We start from the raw sequence: 17,475 nt of genomic DNA on the forward strand, positions 1-17,475 counted from the left end.
GCTGGAACGGGCCTCAGGAGCATCCCTCATTTGCTTCTCTCAGCAAACAGGAGAAGAACTGCCGTGCTTCCTTCTGGTCCTTAGCACTGGGTGCCTGTTGGCTTTTTCAGGTGGCTTCACTTCTAGGTCTGTCCTGGCAATGCGTGGTATATCTGAAATATGAGGAAAAAGGCTTTTTATAGCAAACAAAATCATTGCCTTTCTCACAGTTTAATCTGAAAGTGCTTGAAAGCGAGGAGAAGCCCAGGGCAGAGTTTGTTCATTCTTTCCTTTGCCTTTTCCCTTTGCCGTGTGCTTTCTTTGCTGCGTATGATGCATTACTAAAGACGTGGTGTTTGGGTCTCACAGATCAGTGCCTGTATACTCAAAACTTTCCTTAATGCAAGATTGCCACCGGCCAAGTGTGAGGTCACTTAATCATGCCATCTTCAAAATGGTTTGGGTTGTCCTAGTGAGGGTTTCTTGCCAGCAGGACTCACACATCAGTAATGGATACCTGGAGAGTTAGCCTGTCCCAGGGCAGAAATCTTAGCTCAGGCCTAGGGCTAGGTTAGGACTAGGACCAGGGTGAGGAGAGTGAGAAATGGGGAACCATTTGGTGTTAGACTGGTGCCTAGGCACAGTTCCTTCTAGGGTCATAACTGTCATGCCATTTTTTCTCTTTGGAATCCCATGATCTGGACATAACTTCCATTAACAAGACCTTTACTTGGAGGGGAGGTAAGGCAGGCATCAAGTGCCAGGGGAGTTTGGAAGAGAAGGCACATAACTCGGTTTTCTGCTCTGCTAGAAGCTTGGCAGGTTGGTTTTGTGCTGTAGCACTGTAAACACCACTGTCATAGTGGGTAGGGAAGAGAATGTGGAGTGGTGACTATTGTGCTTCTTTTTTGACTTTGAGACAGATAGTATACTAATGGTACCCTAGTATGATCCTTCCTAATCACCTAAAACTTCATTCCCTCATTTTAGGGCATAACATGGCTGGAGAAAGCTGTGTAAGGAGACAACTGAGTGGCTGCTAAAAGTCTGGCTAAGTTGGTTGTTGCTTGTGTTATAAGTCACTAAAAGGGTAATCAGAAAATCTCCGTGGGCTTTTCTGCAAAACAGTTACACAGGTGTTGCTCTCTCTAATGGAAAACATAAATGGATTTAGAGCAGAAAGGTTTTCTCAGTTGCATCTGTCAGCCTCTGCACCTTAGCTGTGCACTCCAGCCTTTGATCATAGGAGAGAAGTTCTGTTTCCAAAGGAGGGCAGGGCTTTTTCATAGCCAGGGCTCTTTGTAGCTGCCGCAGGCAGACTTTGCTCCAAGCTGAGCCATAGCTGCTCTCTCTGAGCTAAGGCAGATTTCTTGCCTGTGCACACAGTTGTGATGGGCTGGAGTCATGCTTCAAGGCACTTTTTCAGCCACCTGTATCAGGGTGACAGCCTCCACACACTGCCAGGTGTACAGCATGTGTGGGCACAGGTGCTGAGAGAGATACAACAGCACTTTTTCCTGATCTTTATTTGAAGTTTGGCTAAACTGACCACAACAAAAGGAGGAGGTGTGTTTATGGCTTCAGAGCAATAAAATGGAAAAAAAGAGCAAATTGTGTATATGCTCACCCCTTTCAACTCCTCTTCTTCCTAGATCATATACTGTTTAGGTGCTCCTCCAAATCAAAAACAAATAGGAAATAAAACTTATAATTTCACTGTGGCATCTTTGGTCAGCATTTATTCAGAAGTATACAAGAAGTAAAAATAGACATTTTTAGCTGTTGATCATGCTGAAGTTGACAGAAATTATATAAGTTGCCAAATACATTGTCATATTTTTTCCTGTCTCCCAAATCTGTTTCCCTTCTAAAGCAAACATCCTTGGGTATCTATGCAAATGCAATGTCTTTCATCATTTCTTGAAAATGTCAGAACTCTGCTGCTACTGCAGAGCTGAGCTTAGAAACAGAAAAGCAAAGAGCATTGTCATATCAGAAATCTCCTTTAAATCATGGATGAGGACTGGAAATTGCCTGGAAACTGCCTGGGCTCAGTGGTGTGTCCTATGGATCTCCAATGCTCTTGCCCCAGTACAAAGAGCAGGGCTTATGGAAATACTTATGTTGTGTAAAACCAAAACTGCTTTGAAAGAAGATTTAATGAATCTTCAATCTAAAGCATCTTGGAATAAGAACAAAGCTTCTGAAATGCTCAGTTTTGTATATTTTACTGAAAAGGGTTTGTAAAGTTTTAATTTCTTATGATTCTCTATGTCAGCATTTTGGGTAATTTTTTGCTTTCAAAATGGTCCATGAATATGTCAGTTGACTTTCCAGGAATGGTGCTTTTTTAAATTACTAATTTGCAAAGGGATTCAAGATCTGTGCATATCACCCCTGATTAGTATGTCTGTACAATTTAAAGCATTCTGCAGCACCATTCTGTGCTATCACATCTTGTGACAATCTGTCCTGCTGATTTAGCAAGACTGCACTGCATGCAATATGGCAGTGATCCCAGGGACTTAAATGAGTGAGAGAAATGGTTTCTAGAATACTTTCTTTAAAAGTACCTAAGGTAGGAGAGCTGCCTCAAGTTTAGTCTCCAGACTGATGTACTGGCAGATTTGTTCCCTAGTCATGTGCTAATTGTTTTGGAATGAGAATCACTTGCTCCTGAATCCTTCTACCAAAGCAGCATGTATAAAATTAATTTCACAAAACTCAGCAAGAGACCATATGGAAGGGGAAAATGGTATTTATTTTAAACAAAGTTGATTTCAGTCACTAGCACATTGTGTTGTAGATGTCAGTCCCTTGCGCTCCCGCACCATGTACTCAGAAGCATCCAGTCATGTGTGGTACTTCCATACACAATCTTCTATTAATGTTTCATTCATACCAAGTTCAATGTTTTTGCCACACAGCAAGTTAAATTGCTCTAGCACACATGGTTATACTAGGCTATACTAGTGCAGTTTTCTTCTGTGTCTGCAGTTACTTTAAACTTTGGGAATTAAAAAGAGAAAGATGGAAATTGTAGAGATGAGTTCTATTACATGCCTTAAAAATCTAAGCCTTAAACATACCTGCAAGCTGTGGATAGTTCTTATAACCACCCCCTTGCAGGGAGAGTGGAGCAAGAAGAATGCTTTGCTCTTTTTCTTCTGCAGAACTGTGGAGATTTACTGAGGTAAATGCTGCTGTTTTGAGCTTCAAATGAAATCTGGGTAACTCTTTAATCTCAGGAACTAAACTGTGTAAATTTCCCCTTTCCTACATGTGATTCCGCTGCCTGAGACTCAGAAATGGCTCTTCTGTACTAGCCACAAGTTAGCTAATGGTCATCTTTTACTGGACTAAGTCAGCTCCAGTGCCAAACACTTCATGTTTTTTATTGTCATGTATCTGAGTTTAGTTAACCTAAGCTCCAATGTCAAACACCTTATATATTTAATTAAAGTATTTTAATTTTTAAATTTTTCTACTTTACTTTTCTTTTCTTTTCTTTTTGTTTTGTATTTTATTTTATTTTATTTTATTTTATTTTATTTTATTTTATTTTATTTTATTTTATTCAGTGACTATTTAGTCTTCTTTTGAAATCCAGGTTACAAATCCAAAACTGGACTCTTGGGGAGAGATATAACATGTTCTGCAATGAAGGTACCAGCTCTGGGCTAAATGAGTTGCTCTCTGCCAGATCCAGACTTGGTCTCAGCTGTGACCCCCCAGAAATGTCGAGTGTTTCCAAGGAAGCAGGCCTCTGCTAGAAGCTGAGAGGTTTGTGTGTTTCATCTGTTTATTTTGTGTGTTGATGTGAATTTGGGAGGGTTTAGCAGAGTTGCCAGCACATTTTCAAAGCATGTTTTAGATAGGCAGGATTTTTGGAAAGCGGATGCCTTCCCAAAGGCATCACCATTTCCAGGGCTTTGGTTTCCCATGCCCCACTTGTTCCTGTCTCAGTAGGAAATAATTTTACCAAGACATAGAGGAGACTGTTCAAAGCATCTGCTGACAAAGGGCTGAGTATCATGTTGCAAATGCATGTCCTCATTTGCTGGAATTGTAGAGGCAAAAGATAGCACAGAACTGGGGTTGAATATTAAATGTCCCAGGGAGAAAAACAGCTAGCAGGTGCTAGTTGCTGTGAAATCTGGATGAAATTAAAAGCAATTCCTCCCTTGCAAGGAAGATGACGATGATGTGAGAGTGAGCTCTTTGGGAACAGGTACACTTAGGAGAAAGCCTACTGAGAAAAGTCAGGTTTTAAGCTTGCCTGGCACAAAACTGACAGGAGAATTAGAATGGCAACCTCTGGGGAGCTGATGCAGGGCTGGGAATATCTGGCTGGTCAGTGGTGTTAGTTATGGCAGTATTGGGAGAGAGGACAGTGAAATAGTTGTCAATCCCATAACTGAGTTATTGTCCTCCAGGCCAATAATACTGCCTCTCTGTGTGAGAGCAACCACAGTGATACTGGGTTTGTCCATAGGAGGAAGGACTGAGAACAGAATCGCTGCTCTTCATTATCTCCTCATGTGGACATACAGTATTAAAAACCTTATTTGCACCTTATTCTTTCCATTCTTTCCATGACAACTTTCTGGCAGAGACAGAAGCACTAATGTTTATACTGTGCTATCAAACAGTGCCCTTTCTTCTCCACTCTTACCCTTCCCCACTGAAACTGTAAAATATCAGGGAAATTTGCCTCTAGAGTCTCTCTCTTGCTGCAGTCAGATTGTTTACCTCCAAATCCTGGTCTGAAAACAACTGATATTGTCAAAGATTTTTTTCAAATTTGAAATTAAAATGTTGGACTCAGGGCCATCTTTAGTGAAGGATCTATTATCAGATGCCAGGGGTAGTAAGATCAGAACATAATTATGCACTTCAGTGCAATATTCAGTTGTTAGTCATTCTTCCCTAATGGTGAAATGCGTGACAGTTTTGGGTTTTGATTGGCACCTCCATTACCTGCTCTCAGTAAACAGATTATTGGCCTCTTTTTTTTAAAAATAGAAATTTGACATCTTCACCTTGCACACAGTCTTGTTACCCAGCCTGCTCTAATGTGTGCTGCAACTAATAAATGAGCAGCTGCCATGGCTACTGTAGCCATACAAAGAAAAGCTCTTCAGCTTTTAAGGAGTGGCTGGAGGCAGGTAATTAACCACAGCTTCACTCCTTGCACGCTAAGAGCCTGGAAAGCCACACACCAGGCTTCCCTGTGGATTTTCCTTTTATCAGCACTTACTTCAAGGATAGCAGTGTCACTGCCAATTCTGGCTGCAGCAAGAGAGTAAGAAAAAGCAAGGTAAATCTAGTTATAATTAAGCTGGTGATAACAAAGGGGTCTTAAAAATATAATAGCAGATTAATCTTTGGAGAACTGCCTTCTCCTTCTTCCTTTTCCCCATTTCAGGCTTTATTCCTTAGTGCTGTTGTCTGTTCACTGCTTCAAGAAATGCATCTCTAATGTATCCAGGAGTAGGAGGGTGTTCACCAAACCATCTTGGCTCTTTTCAAATCAGTGCATTGTCATTTTTGCATCTTAATCCTCTGGTCCTCCATTTCTGAAGAATCTCTAATATTATAGAGCTATTTAAACTCATGTTTTAGCATACAGGGTAAATCACATTCTGCTATACAGCAGATTGTTATTTGTCTGTCAGGCTACAGTAAGAGGTCTGATTTCTGCCCACTGACTTCACTGCAAAGTTCTGTGTTGCCTATAATAAGGGTAAAATTGGGTCCAAGAGTGGTAAATTATATCTTCTCAAGCACAGAAGAACATACCCTGACTTTCATCCATATCAATCTGTTTGCAAACAACAGTGAAATTCTTTTTGGGTCTCACTGAGCCATGACAACATGACAGTCTTTTAGAGCTATAGATTGGATTTCAGGACAGAAATTGCTACTGCCAGCTAGTTTGGATTCTTGTAGAGAGAGGCAAAAATTCAGCCAGAAACTTGCTGCAAACCTATACATCCTGAGTGAGCTGTAAGCAAGAACTGCAGCCTCTTTGTCTCAATAACAAAAAACTCTTACCAGGAAAGCTACTGGTATTGGTTTATTTGATTATATTTTATTTCTCTCTCTCTCATGTCTCATTCAGAGCTTATTCACTTGTCTCAGAAATTCAAACCATTAGTAGTTGCTCTTTAAAGGTCAACAATAACTTTAAATTGCTATAAAATTAATCTGAAGTTGAAGTTGCAATTTCACTCGTACTCTTACTGTTCAAGTAGTATATTTTAAAAGTGTTTGGGGCTTTGGGCCAAGCATGGGTATAAATCAAAATAAATACTTGGCTGACTTGCTTGGGTATCTTCTTTGGCAATCTGTTTCTAGCTCACAGTTTGGCCTTCTTTGCAGCTGAGATACCTGGTTCTTTTTCTGCCAGCCTTTTTTTAGTGGTTTATATTTTGTTGTTGTTGTTGGTTTTGGTTTCTGTTTTTGCATCTTCTGTCTGAAGCAAAAAATTGTCTTGGTTTAGCAGTCTAACATTGCACTTAGTGATTTCTCAACACTCCAATCAAGAGTTTTCAAGCTTCCTTGACTTTTGCAACTGCAGTCCAAGCGTTTTTAAAAAATATTGCTTGTTACCTAACTTGTGTAGTTCTCTATAATTCATTTTTTTCCGAGACAAAGAATTATGGTGATAACTGCTGGCATTGACTCACACTGCTGCTTGTGCCCAGCTTGTCTATCTGTTGACTTCAGTCAGGCTGCTAGTATAAGGTTTGCAAGCCTCTGCAAGAAAATAAGCTTCTTATAGATGCCCTTCTTTTAAAAATCCTCATAGGTTTCAGTCCATCTTTGTCCTTCCCCCAACCCCTCCTGATTCCCTAGCTGTTTTCTGTGGCCTCACACCTAAGGCATGTTTGAGCCTTGCATGATGCCTGCCTGGGGATGAGGGAAATAGTGATGACAGCCAGCTGCCTCAGCCAGCTGGGGAACTGAGTGCTGGGGAAGCAGTTTTTGTCCTTGGTCTCCATCACCCCCTTCTGCACCGTACTGAGTGTGGGAGCCAGCTCAATAACTGGTGAGGAACTGCAGCTGACTTGGGATGACTGGGTTCCTCTTGAGAGCCTGAGTTCTAGCTCTTCACTGGGCTCCTGCAGCCTTTAAAGAGTATGAGTGGAATGTTTTGTTGTCCTATTGTTTTCAACTGATTTAAGCATCTTTTAAACTTGGATACACTTGGGGATAGCAAATGAAGTGAAATAGTTGTCTTAGCATCTTTTCAAAATACTTAGAACAGCAGCAGACTGCAACTTAAAGGGAAAATATTTCCCATTTTGGGGTGGTTGTGTTTGCAGTCCTGGGTCATTTAGAGAATCTCTCAGCACATTGCAGACCACCAGAAAAAAAAAAAGAAAAAAAGAAAAAAAGAAAGAAAAAAAATAAACAGTAAAAAACGAAGGAGACACTAAGCAGCTGGATTTTGTCCTGTAGTAGCATCCACTGGCTGGCCAATGCAGTCACTTTGAAAAACAACATGATTGCATCTCATCCTTGTCAAAATCTGAGTGGTGAAAGAGTAAGGCTGAAGTGGTGAGTAGGAATCTATGTGGCTCAGTGCTGACAAACTCTCTCCAGCTCTGAGACTGGGAGGAGACTTCAAGCTCCTCTTGGGCCATACTTCTGCTGTGAAGCCACCTGATGGCAAAAATACAGTAGGAAAGACCACTTGGAGAGTTATGGCAGGTTATTAAGAAAGTGCTTAGGGAAGGAAATTCCTCTTCTTTGCACTAAGAGCCAGACACCCTCCTTAGCAATGTTGGTTGTTTCAAAACATTTGCAGAGGAGCAAAGCACAGCCAAGACCCACTCTCCACCATGTGCTGCTGGTCAGCTGGCACAACAGCACTGGACAAGGAAAACATCACTTCTTCCTTCAGTAAAACACCCATTCTTCCTTCAGTAAAAAGCCCATTGCATTAGAAGCAGCAGGATGAATTCTGCTATGCTTCCTTTTTATACTAATTGTGTATTAGGATATACACAAGGTAATTTTATAGTGAGATTTTTCATTCCCAGCCTGTGAAAGATTCTGTTTTCCAGCTGCTGGAAAATAACATCAGCTGATCCTGTAATGAACTCTCTCATGTAAGAATTGCCTCATTACCACTAAATGTTGCCAGCTCTTAGATTTGTGTCCTACTTCATAAATTCTAAAAAGCAGCTCAATGTATTTAGAAGCTATTTCCCTGTTTTAAAAGGAACCAGAGTCCATTCCAGGACCCAAGCCAGATCCCTTACAGTGTAAATGAAGATAGATTGCCATGAGCTTCTTTCAAAAGATGAAGAAAAAGTTTTTGCAAAGTAATTTCTCTCTCTCTCTTTTTTTTTAAGGAAAAAGAACCTGTGCTTTTTGTGTTCCTGAAGAACAGCAAGTAAGTCTAACAAAATTGCACTATTGTGTGTGCCTGCTAGTCAAGTATGAATAGAATTTTTTTTCCATTGGCAGAAGGCAATAAAGGGCCAGAATCCATTTTCCCTTGGTTCTACATGCCAAGTCCATAGGGTTCAATTCACTCCAAAATAAAGTGTAGCTACTTTGGAAGAGCTAATGATGAGGTCTGGAGGGTTTATCCCATCAATTTTTAATTTGAATACAATCCATGTAAATGTTGAGCACTTTAGGTCAGTTCTGTGTTGCTTGAGTGCTATAAAGCAATGAAAATCTCTTCTAATCATGTGAGTGGTTAGTGTGAGTTTTCACATTTATTGGCAGCCTGAAGTAGTGAATAGGATAAAGAAGCAGTTTTATTTTCTTACCTAGACAGGTATAGGCAGAGCAGCACAACAAATTTGTACTGTTACTCATCTTGCATACACTCATAAAAAATAGAAGGGAATTTGCTATAGGCTGCAAAAGTAGTTCACAAAAATGAAGTTGCCAAGGAGAGCATCAGTTCTGAACTGTGCACCTTCCAAATATATGGGAATTCTGCCTGGGCAAAACAGTAATGTTGGATCTTAGTAGACAATGTTACAAACATTTTGGGTTTAATCAATGAATCTTTCCAAAAGGAGCTAGAGAGGGGAAAAATCCATAATGCAGTTGGGCACACTTCTCGTTTCCCATTGAAATCTGTCTGCTTCCACCACGTCCAGGCAGATTTAAACTGATTAAAATGTCAACTAAACAGTGATTCCATATGTACATAAATTAAGATATGAGAGTGTTCAGTAATTTATTTTAGCTACTGAAATGCTGCTGTGATTTTGACTTTGAGAAAGGAAGAGTCTTAGAAGGATCAGAAGGCAGTATCTCATGGCAAACAACCAAAACTGGATGAGTTCAAAGATGCAAGAGGATGTGTTCAGTCAAACATATATTCAGTTTGTTCAAGAGGGAGCATGCAGCTGTGTCCTAATAAAAAGAAATAATTGAATTTATTTGATCTTCTAGGGTTCCTTCCTTCATAGTCTATCCAAGAGAGCATTTTTTTACGTTATGTCTTCTTTTTTTCATAATGTCTTTCAAAACCAGGCCTAGTGTCCAGAACCCTTCTTTTCCAGTGTCAGGCCTGACATTTGGCCATTGGTACATTTATTACATTGGATCCCTTCTGCACTGCTCCTGGAGAACTGCACAGCAGACAGCTGGGAAAGCCATGGCTGGACCTGGACTATTGAGTTTCCAATCCACATAGGACAGAAATATTCAGAGAAGAAAAGCACCAGGTCTGACATGACAGTGCTGAGAAAAGCTTCCAGCTGAATTAATAGTTGCACCAGGAAACTTTTGGACTGTCTACATGGACTTGTTTTATTATCTAAACCCAAAATACAGTTTGACTTGTCATGTCTAGCCGGAAGTAGAGTGCATAAAACAGGCTGAAAATCCAAGTGTGAGTATAATGAAATATTTAACCCTAGTACCCTATTCAGCCATTGCTTAGGGTTCCTTTCAGTTTTTCAAAAAAAGTGGATTTTCTTCCAGTTTTTCCCCAGAAAACCTGTTAACAGTTATCATTTCTCGTTGCAAGAAGGGCTGAAAAATTTGGCATCTGAACATCATCACCTTATGGCATGTTGCACCTGAGCAAAAACTTACCCCCACACTTCACAAAAGCAGAATCCTTGGAAGGAACAGTTGTAGCACTTGAAGTGCTATTTAGGCTGTCAGTTCTCTTTCCATAAATGTTTTTAAATTAGGGATTTAAATTAAGCACTCACATTAATCACTCTCAAACTAATCAGTGAATTGATTCCAAATCTGGCAGCCAGTCAGCGTTGATACAAGATTTGCTGCATGTATACTCACAAATTTTGTTTGCACAGTATTTTATTGCAAATATAAAAAGGCAAATGCAGTTGTCAATTATGAATGAAATTGAATCGGGACAAACTGAAGTATGAAACTGGTGTATATACACTCAGCAGCCTGTCAGTATGGACAAAACCACCTGAGATTTGACATCTTATTTGATAGATCTTGTAAATAATAAATCACCTTTTCTTTCTGCAAACAACATGAACTGTGTTCATCATTTGAGATCCTTTACATTATTAACAGCTTGGCAGAGAGTTCAGAAACTCAGCAAAGAAAATATTCGGGAGATCCTCTATAGTTTATATTAAGATTCTGTGCTGATCTTTTGTACATAGCCTTTCTATTTTACCAGGAAATGAACATAATTTTGTATTAGAAGAGTCATGGTCTTGTGCTTCTTGGGGCATTTCCATACTGGAAGTATTCAGAAATATGATTTGAATGACAAGAATCACAGAATGTCTTGTTGAAAGAAACATTTAAAGATCACCTAGTTCAACACTGCCATGGACAAGGACACCTTTAATCAAACCAGGTTGATCAGAGCCCATCCAACATGGCATTGAGCGTTTCCAGTGACAAGGCATCCACAGCTTCCCTCAGAAACATTTCTCAGTGCCCCACAACCCTCATCATTAAAAATGCCTTTCTTATATCCAATCTGAATCATCCCTCTTTCAGTTTTACACCATTGCCCCATGTCCTACATGAGAGGAAGGCTGGAATCTTTTTTACTCAAGTAATGCATACAGTTTGCTGTGTATTTCACAAAGTGAGATATTTCCAGCACTGCTCTTACATTTTTACAGCTCCTGGAGCTGATGTGCCAAGGAACAAATTTCTCCTCAGGTGCAGTCTGGCTCAACATGTGTCCTAAAGAAGCCATGGCAAAACAAGGGAAGAAAGACAAAAGGTACAAAGAGCATACAGACAACTCCTAGGGCACAAAATAATCCTATTCATCCTCTGAAGACAGTAACAAAAAAAAAAAAAAGTCTTTGTAGCTAAAGCTGGTTACTTTCTAGCCTTGACATGCTTTGAAAAATTTCTATGATGTAACCAACAATAACAGGCTGTTATCTGATGAAGACAGTGGTACCTTAAAAGCCTCACTGAGTGATGTAGAGTTGGGCTATGTTTACTCCCAAAAATGCCAAATATTCCTGCTTTGGAAGGCAATTCCATAGTCTCACTGCAAGAGTTTAGTGGGCAAAGAGAGGAAACCAAAAAACCTATCACGAAGGAAGAAAAGAATTCTGCACAAACCAGATGGTTTACTCCTTTCTCTCAATCCTTTTTGTTTTCTGAAATATACCTTCACAAAAGCAGAGGATTGCTGAGGTAGGGGAGAAATCTTGTCAGGAAAGGATTCATGTCCATGCCTTTTTTCTGGTGCTGTAGTGACCGTGGGGAGGGTGGACATGGAGATGGGGGACAATGACACAATCAGTGTTCTCTTCCTCAATGGCCACTTAATCTTTGGCTGTAACAGTAGAAATTCTCTCTCCTCACACTTCTCGTACAAGATCCATGGTCCTGAGCACCCTGGGGCGGGTGTAGGTGTTTCAAAAAAGATGAAGACCATCCCGTTCTTTCACATCCTGAAAATCTTCGCACGAATAGCCAAGCTTGGTTTTAGGTCTAGAAATTACACATGGACTGCTGAAAGTAAAGCTATCATTAAATATTCATTAATTCCTTTCTAGGAGTAATTTATTCTTCTTACTTTTTTCTCTCCCTCTCAAATAGACATCTCTTTGACTGGTTTTTGTGGCAGATAACCTGCAGGGCTAAATGGAAATTGAGTTTGTGCCCTTATTTCTAGAGTAATTTGGATTGGTGGTGTATCACTGGAAAAAGTAGCCATCCTAGCTGCTAGGCAATTTTAATAGTGATTTAGCCACTTTTCCCTTATTTATTGTAGTCTTTCCTTTGTTTCATATTTTCTTGTTCTTAATCTGAACATCCATAGATAAATAATTATTTATTGTAAACAAAACATAGATTTCTTCCAATAGTGATTTGTAATAATTATATCAAATGTAAAAGGAAGAAAAACAATCTGGTACCCTAGGGAATGTATAACATCTGCAACAGATCTTCTTAATTGCAGCAACCTGTATTTTTCAACACATAAGCTTACTGAAAGGTCTGCAGGAACATCACAACTGCACATCTGATTAGCTCAAGCTAAACAAATCTGAGTGCTAATTCAGTAGAATCCCCTGAACTGGTAGACAGCCAACTCAATTAAACAGTTATCCTGATAAAGAGACACAGAAATGCTTCTGAAAAGACTTGCCATGACATAAAGTAGCCATCAAAGTAAAACTACAGCAATAAGAAGATTACTCACAGCATTTAATTTGTCTTGGGTATTTATTTCCTGATTATGACTGGGATCTCTATTTGTAATGGAAGTTTGGCATTTCACACTGATTTAAGAGTTTGAGATACTTCATTTCTGTATCACTAAATTAATATACCCCTGTTAAGCAGTTTCACTCTCATTAAGTAAAATTGTGCTAAATTAGCATCCATGGAGGTGCCCTGGTTAAAAGCTTTCTCTATATCCTGATTGTATACAAATCACATAATCCTGGTAAAAAAAGAAAAAGAAACCTGAGCAGTAGCTAAGAGAAGGAATTGGTGGTTGCTTTTCAGAAGAGCAGACAGGGAAGTGTCTTCACACCAGCCTTTCCTGAGACAGGGAAGATTCAATTTCTCAACTAAGTCAAGAGAGTGGTCCTGGCGCCTGAGGTTGCTATTTGCCACAGGTGTTTCTCTAAGAGACACACATAGCCATTGCAGTCCAGGTTTGGCAGAGCCCTGATTTCCACAGTGCTTGGCTCTCTTGCTGAATGGAAATTATCTGTAGTGCTGGTGCTTCTTGGGCTTCCTCTGTGCACCCTGCACAGGAATGGTTTGCCACACAAATTCTTGAAGTGATCCTCCTAAGAATTAATGTTAGGAGAAAGGTTTTTCCTTTTTGAGCTGTTATGCTTAACATCTAATTAGCCCATGGTGTCAAGGCTAACATGGTAACTCTGTAGGCCAGACATTTCTCATGGAGAGTAAGGAATAATTTAAAACCATCATTAGGAACTGCAAGGTCTTGAAAATAGAAATCCTGTTCACTTTATCTATGACTTTAGGTAACTGTGCTACAGTACTCCTTCCAATTTAGTGCTCATTTCTGGAGTTACTAGGTAAAATAACAAGCTGACATCTGTACTGTATAATATGCTTGATTACCTGAATGCAGAAAATGGCAAAGAACCATTTCAGATAACCAAGTGATTTAATGCTTGAGGGAATTTCCAATAGAATTAATCAGCATCTCGGGACTTCAAACTGTTTGCTTAAGGAGGATGTTTGGTTAATTGAGGTTCAGTAACTAAGGTTACATAGAATGCAGAGCAACTTTCAGTAGGCCTTGAAGTGTTGCAATGAAGGGTGTTTCAGAGGATTTTTGAAAAAAAAATTTCACATCTAATAATTTGCCTCTTAGTTATCTTAATTACTAGCCATTTGATTGTCTTTCGTATTCTGTAAGCTAAACTTATCTTAGACAAAATTATATTCCTTTTTTTATACAAAACAAAGAGTAAGAGTTGGGCCTTACCTACATACAGAAAAACTGAGTAAAAAATCTGTTTACACTGTTAAGCTACCAGGGCAAACTGAAATATTTACTGCTGCTATCTGCAGCCTGTTCATCCAAATTTCATTATTTCAGTGACCTTTCTTGTGGTAGCTGTGTGTAATGTTTGTAAAAGCAAATTTTTGAGGCAAGGGATTTGTTTATAAATTCTCATTTGCTTCTATCTGTTTTATTTCTGGTGGAAGATTCTGATTGACAAGTTAAGTGTAATTGCTTTAAAAAACAGCCTTGATACATGCTGCCTTACAACTAATACTTTATGAGGTGTTTGTGAACTTGGAGTCAGTATAAATGTCAACATGGGAAATATATTTAATCTTTCTGCACAGCTGTTTTTATAGACCTTTTCCTCAACTATTAACAAATAGCTGATAAAGCCCTCAGGGGAACTTGCTGTGACACATACTGAAATTGGTTTGCCCACCCTAGCCCTCCTCTTGCCTGGTGGAAGGTTAATGCTTTAAATTGGTCAGAGAGTTTGAGAAGATGGACTAATTCAGGAGCAGTTACACAAGTGATAAGAGGTCTGACCTTGTCCCACCATCTGGTATGGAATTAGAAGGCAACTCATTTCACTGGAAGTAAGACCCCTCTCCTAATGCTGGGGTGAATTTTGTGATTTGCTAATTTAGATCAATGGCTCAGCTGCTCCAGATGGAAATTCTGACTCACAGCCAGTGGGGTTGCAGGTAAAGTGAGGGTAAAACGTTTCCCACCCATCTGCAAGCTCCAGAGGAATGCTGAAACTTGGTGAATGCTATTCCTGACAAATTCCTGGTACTATTCCTTTAAAAGGACTGTGTTAAAATCCTTCTCTCATAAAATTGATAAGAGCATTTCCATTATTTTCAGTAGAATCAGAATTTTGTGCTGAAGAGGAAGAAATGTAATTTCAGAGTGACTTCCTTGACAGTAGAGACTATATGATTTACCTAGGAAATTATTTTCCTAGTGCCTGGGAATTTCTGTTTTTCATTTTGGTCAAAATTGCTCAGTTGACAATGTTTATTCATGACACATTACACTATGGGATAGTCTTTGTTTGCTGTGTTTACCTGACAGAAGTGACTCAGTGGGACAATTGTGCTCTATTGTAAATGATATTTAGAGTAGAATGTTTGAATTGTCCTTTGGCTGAAAGAGCAGGGGTGTGCTGCTGATTGTTGTTCATTCTGGCCATTTTTGAACTTAAAAGGTGCTGAAGAGTGCTTCAGCTCTGGAAATACATATACTTTTGAGGAAAAAAGGATAATATTGGAAATGACCTTTTTATTGGAGTTTTGTGACCTAGAAATTCTTAAATATTCCAAGAGTGACAAGTGTTTTCCAGTGAATTTATGGCCATGTTCACAAATGCCATCCTTCACAAAAAACTCTGGATTTACACAGAATTGTTTAAGTTGGAAAAGACCTTTAAAATCAAGTCCAGCCATTGCAGACCTGTGCAGAAGCTGTATAAAGTAAAGCCTTTTATTTGCAGCCAAGATGTAACATGTGCCATGCTCTTGTAAAATGCCTGTTTTCCCTTCTAGTGTCCCCTTCAGCTTTTGGTAGAGAGGATCAGAGCTGAATCAAAGAATGGAAGTAAGGCTTGGTTTTCATGCTTTTCTCAGAAAAGGCATGTGGTAAACATGCATTTTGTTATGTAACCTGTATGTCCACTTCTATGCCACTTACATGTGACCTGTATGTACATAATCACCACTGGACAAAATACATGAGGTAATATTGCAGCTCAGCTACCTTTCCTAGTTAAAGGCTGGAATCTAGGGCAGTGAGCAGAAAAGGTTTTTATATATGACTGTTCCCTCATCACTATGCAGTGAATCAGTGGTAACAAAATCGACTTTACAGAACACGATGTTCATTTCATCCCAGTGGCCATGATGTGGCTGACTGGGTACTGGGACTTAAAGATCCTCTTACCCTTGTGTGAGATTGGGCCTGTGTTTTTAGCTGCCTGAGATTCGTATCTGATGAGTAGACAGCTCCTTGCAAATGCATCAGATAAATTATGCACAAACACTCTCTCTTAGGCAAAAAAACCCAAGATACAAATGCTGCTTTCCTTTCCCCCAAAAGTACTTGTTTCCATCCACACAATCTTTCCTATCTCACACAGTACATTTATTTTATTTCCATTAATAGGCACTCTGTGCACTCATTTCATCAAGGGAAAGAAATAACCCAGTACTGTTGAATGAAATACTGATACTGTAGAAATAAATGCAGATGTTTTCTATATGCAGGCTTCCCAGATGGTTAATTGACAGTCTATACAAATGTTATTTTCTGGCACTGTTAATAATTTTTTTTGTGATTTTTGTCATAATCCATTTATTTCCACAATCTATCATTGCATTGATAGCAGTGTGCTTTTTGTAAAGTCAGTGTGAAGATTGTTATTTAAAGCAGAGTCCAAGGCTTACGAAGAAGATATCCCAGGAGGTGATAAGGGAAATTGCATTGAGACAACAGAGCAGGAGGTTAGCTTCCTACGCTCTGGAGCAGCAAGATACGAGGAGCAAAACAGAGCAATAGTAAATCCCAGAGTAATGGCATCATGTTATTTCATGGAATGCCATGGAAAAAACAAATGGAAGGAGAATAGTAATGTCTTTCACATGCACTGTGAACATCTATAGGCAAATTCAGTGACCCATGTGTTGAAGATGGGTTTTAAACAGAAAAATGGGGGAAGAGAGGGGTAAGACACCCTGCTAGCTCCAGTTGTGACTCCACTAACTCCACTAGAAACCCTGTCTTGCAATGATCTCCTGAGAGTATGTAATGCAGCTCTTCATTTTCCCACCCAAAACCCATAGCAGCTCAAAGGCTCAAGAGCGATGTTCTGTGTACAGGAAGCCCTCGAGATGACTCTTGACAGAGAGTATCTGAAATGGAATCTTGAGGAAAATGGAGTCTTCATTTTTCTTCAGTGTTTTAAAGCCAGCACAACACCTGGCATCAGCTTTCTGCATCAGATAGGGGTCTCTTGGATATCTGCATCAGATATCATCTCTTACAAGATAAGCTGCTGTTGGGGAACAGCAACTGTCTGGAGGTGCTCCGAGCAGCTCAAGGTAGGCTGGGAACACACAGTATGTGCCACCTTAAGCTGGGCCTTTTGGCATTTACTCCCAGCTAACTTTGCCAACAAGCTCTCATGCTCCATCCCTGAATATTTTTTCTTGGTGTTACAGGGTTTCCTGCACTTCAAAAGACAATGCAACCAAGGTATAATAGCAGAGCATCCTCATCCCATTGCACATTCCCATTGCAGAGACGTTGGGAAAAGTCCCTCTCTTTGACAGCATCAGAGGATGAGAGCATTCTGTTAATGTCTTGATCTGTCCCAGCTCTGCAGTGTTATTTTTCAAATTTCTCCATACTCCATAGAGTAAGTGAGCATTTCCCAGTTATATACTGCACTGAATATCCCAAATACAGTAACTGTAAGGTAATTTTCTTTTCTGATTGACAAATTGTGTACTGTTGCTCTATCATGGAACCTTGACCGAGTCTGGAAACAGCAT

General features: G+C 39.6%; 1 long non-coding RNA gene across 1 annotated transcript; it reads left to right on the forward strand.

Moving 5' to 3' along the window:
* The first annotated feature begins 2,754 nt into the window (after positions 1 to 2,754).
* Positions 2,755 to 10,530, forward strand: LOC131565367 (uncharacterized). The gene is made up of 4 exons (XR_009275444.1): positions 2,755 to 3,172; positions 3,590 to 3,762; positions 8,346 to 8,386; positions 9,490 to 10,530. It is a non-coding gene; the product is annotated as an uncharacterized LOC131565367 (long non-coding RNA).
* The last annotated feature ends 6,945 nt before the right edge of the window (positions 10,531 to 17,475 follow it).

The sequence above is a fragment of the Ammospiza caudacuta genome, chromosome 1 (genome assembly GCF_027887145.1).
Source record: "Ammospiza caudacuta isolate bAmmCau1 chromosome 1, bAmmCau1.pri, whole genome shotgun sequence".
Classification (NCBI taxonomy): Eukaryota; Metazoa; Chordata; class Aves; order Passeriformes; family Passerellidae; genus Ammospiza; species Ammospiza caudacuta.